We start from the raw sequence: 3,692 nt of genomic DNA on the forward strand, positions 1-3,692 counted from the left end.
GATTTAAGCTCGAAGTGAGACACTGTTGGTGAAACTTCATCATGAGAACGTCACAAGCTGATCACGCTCTATGATATGACTAGTATTATGTTGCTTATAGTAGGCTAAGCGCAAGCCGAAACATCAACATGTGAAAGTCGTAGAATTTTGCGATCAAATTGTGGCTAGTACTGTGATGTTACTAGTAACCTTGTGTTACGTCATATGGCCAAGAGAGCATTTGAAGGCGAAACTTCTGCATGGGGAAGCTGCATCATGAACAAAAGTTTATATCGAGTATTATGTTGACGTTAGTAGGCCCTGGCCGAAAGCGCAGCATGTGAAAGGTATAGATAAAAGTTAGCGTTGCAGTCAGTACTGTGTAGTTACTAGTAGCTGGATTTAAGCTCGAAATGAGACACTGTTGGTGAAACTTCATCATGAGAACGTCACAAGCTGATCACGCTCTATGATATGACTAGTATTATGTTGCTTCTAGTAGGCTAAGCGCAAGCCGAAACATCAACATGTGAAAGTCGTAGAATTTTGCAATCAAACTGTGGCTAGTACTGTGATGTTACTAGTAACCTTTTCTTACGTCATATGGCCAAGAGAGCATTTGAAGGCGAAACTTCTGCATGGGGAAGCTGCATCATGAACAAAAGTTTATATCGAGTATTATGTTGACGTTAGTAGGCCCTGGCCGAAAGCGCAGCATGTGAAAGGTATAGATAAAAGTTATCGTTGCAGTCAGTACTGTGTAGTTACTAGTAGCTGGATTTAAGCTCGAAGTGAGACACTGTTGGTGAAACTTCATCATGAGAACGTCACAAGCTGATCACGCTCTATGATATGACTAGTATTATGTTGCTTATAGTAGGCTAAGCGCAAGCCGAAACATCAACATGTGAAAGTCGTAGAATTTTGCGATCAAACTGTGGCTAGTACTTTGATGATGCTTGTAGCCAACCGAATTGGTTGAAAAGCCCAATAAGTAAGCTAACTTGGGAGAGCTTGTTGGAAACCAAATGCTACTAGATTGGTCCAAATACATCCTTCAACAGGGGATCACTTGGCTCGCTTTACGAAGAGGAGCACAGCTATATGTGTTAATTCGGTATGAATCGCAAGATTTGTTTACCGACCTCTCTAACGCAAAAGGCGGTCTCGGCTTCGGCTGTTGACTGCGTCCGATTCAGGGTTATATAACTCTCGATTGAACACATTGATGTTCTATTGTTGGTGCTTCCAATAAAATTGGAACACTTAAAGCAGAACCGATTCAAATAATAGCATTCTGATCAATGATTGCATTCCTTGATCAAGAACTGCTGGAGTCATTGTGATGGCGAATTTTCTTCATAAGAAAATTGCAAAGAGACGGAACTTAATGAGACTAGTATTATGTTGTTTCTAGTAAGCGGAAGCTGAAACAGCAACATGTGAAAATCAAGTTTTGTTCAATGATCTCGAGGCGATAAGTACTATGAAGCAACTAGTAGCCTAAGCATGACTCAGATTTGAGACAGTCAAAAAGACTGGCGAAACTTCTTCACATGAAAGTTACATAGAGAACTACAAATGTATACAGCGAGTATTATGTTGTTTCTAGTAGGCGAAAGCTGAAACATCAACATGTGAAAGTTGTCTGCAAACTGTAGAACGATATGTGATTAGTACTGTGCTGTTACTAGTAGCCAGTCTGACTGTAGAAGCCAAGACAAAGGGAAACTAATGCATCTGAAAAGGACAAGTTATGGAAAGGTATGCACGATAAGTATTATGTTGTTTCTAGTAAGCGGCAGCTGAAACATCAACATGTGAACGTCGTTGTGTACAGTAACCTAGAACTATATAGTCCTTAGTAACGTGCATTTACTAGTACCTGTAATTGGTATTCAGACTCAGGCAGTTTGGAATAGTTTGGCAAAGATGCACCAGAGAAAACTGGGATTTGATACAGAAATTGTTGAATACAAGTATTATGCTGCTTCTAGTAGGTTGAATCCGAAACATCAGCATGTGAAAATTGAAAACATTTCTGGTTCGAATTGTCACAAGTATTTGGTGATCTGAGTAGCCAAACTCACTACAACGCCAATTGAAGGCAAAAATTCTCAACGGGAAAAGCTATTCTCATTGAATGAGCTAACAAGACGAGTATTATGTTGCTTCTAGTAGGCGAAAGCCAAAACATCAACATGTGAAAGTCTTGCTGAACAAATTTAATGTTGTTGAGCTCAGTACCGTGTGAATTAGTAGCCATAATTGGCGAGCGAAAATTGAACTGGCGAAACTTCGTCTTTGGAAAATTGCAGATGCCGAGCACTTATTTTGCAACGAGTATTATGTTGACTGTAGTAAGCGAAAGCCGAAACAGCAACATGTGAAAGCTGTTGAAATTTGTGGTCATTTTGCAATAAGTACAAGGAGTGTAACTAGTAGCCAGGTCAAAATTTGGGATAAGAATGAGCAAAAATTCTGCATGAGAACAGTTGAAATTATGAAACTAAATTACAAAGACTAGTATTATGTTGTTTCGAGTACGCGAAAGCGGAAACATCAACATGTGAACGTTTGTAACGAAGTTTCGTTAATTTTCAGCCTAGTACTGAGCAAGAACGAGTAGCCTCATCTCCAATCCCACGCAAAATGTAGTGAAATATGTGAGTGAACCTTATTCATGGTGAGGGTTTCCCGAGGTCTGTATTGCAGCGAGTATTATGTTGCTTCTAGTAAGCGAAAGCTGAAACAACAACATTTGAAAGTTGGAATTAATGACTGAATGGAAACTTCGACCTGTGTTTGATAGTAGTAGCGAACAAAACTGCTGAATCGGTTTCTGTCTCATATTGGTCAGTGAACCAATTAAGAGACAATCAACTACATAACCTGAATTGGGCGAGAGAACCCCCTTAACTTAAGCATATCAGTAAGGGGAGGAAAAGAAATCAACTGAGAATCCCTTAGTAATGGCGAATGAACAGGGAAAAGCTCATCGGGAAGAGAAATGGCAACATTTCTCGGTGTCCGGTATGGTTTGATGCTAGACTGGTGAATTTGTCCTGATGTCTACTGGAAAGTAGCATCAAAGAAGGTGAAAATCCTGTAAAGGTCATTTTCGATACCAGTCATAATGGCTCATTCCTATGAGTAGAGTTGTTTGAAAGTGCAACTCGAAGCTGGAGATATGTCTCTCCAAAAGCTAATTATAAAGCGAGACCGATAGTAAACAAGTACCGTGAGGGAAAGTTGAAAAGCACTCTGAAGAGAGAGTGAAAAGTACGTGAAACTGTTGAAGGGGAACTGGAGTGAGCGTTACCATACTCAATGCCTTGATATTATATTCTCGGCTACCGAGTAGTGTAGTTGTCGTCTTTTGGCAAATCTTGTTAATGAATCGAGCAGAAGTTTTCCTCGGAATTCTTCTTGTTGATTCTAAACAAAATGAGATAAATTGATCTTGATTGCCTGTCTGACCTCAACTTCCTATTCAATGCTCTCTACAGCCCGTCTTGAAACACGGACCAAGGAGTGTGAGTTGCTTGCAAGTGTTGTCGCTCATTGAAAGCGCACACGCGAAATGAAAGTGAACAGTGTAATTTTTATGAATTGCACTACTTTGTGTGGTGAGGGCGCCGATTCGGTGTCCCGCAACCACGGACGGTTTTGCTCTTATTGCATGACTGATCCAGAGCAAGTAGCACACGACC

General features: G+C 40.4%; 1 non-coding gene and 1 pseudogene across 1 annotated transcript in view; both read left to right on the top strand.

The window, feature by feature from the left end:
- The first annotated feature begins 1,031 nt into the window (after positions 1-1,031).
- Positions 1,032-1,183, top strand: LOC142356304 (5.8S ribosomal RNA; annotated as a pseudogene).
- Positions 1,184-2,866: 1,683 nt separating this feature from the next.
- LOC142356305 (large subunit ribosomal RNA) overlaps positions 2,867-3,692 on the top strand; it is a 3,523-nt gene continuing 2,697 nt past the window's right edge. Inside the window, exon 1 of the ribosomal RNA XR_012761395.1 lies at positions 2,867-3,692. This exon is cut by the window's right edge and continues 2,697 nt beyond it. This is a non-coding gene — a ribosomal RNA (large subunit ribosomal RNA).

The sequence above is a fragment of the Convolutriloba macropyga genome, unplaced genomic scaffold, assembly GCF_964194025.1.
Source record: "Convolutriloba macropyga unplaced genomic scaffold, txConMacr16.3 SCAFFOLD_4135, whole genome shotgun sequence".
Lineage (NCBI taxonomy): Eukaryota > Metazoa > Xenacoelomorpha > Acoela > Convolutidae > Convolutriloba > Convolutriloba macropyga.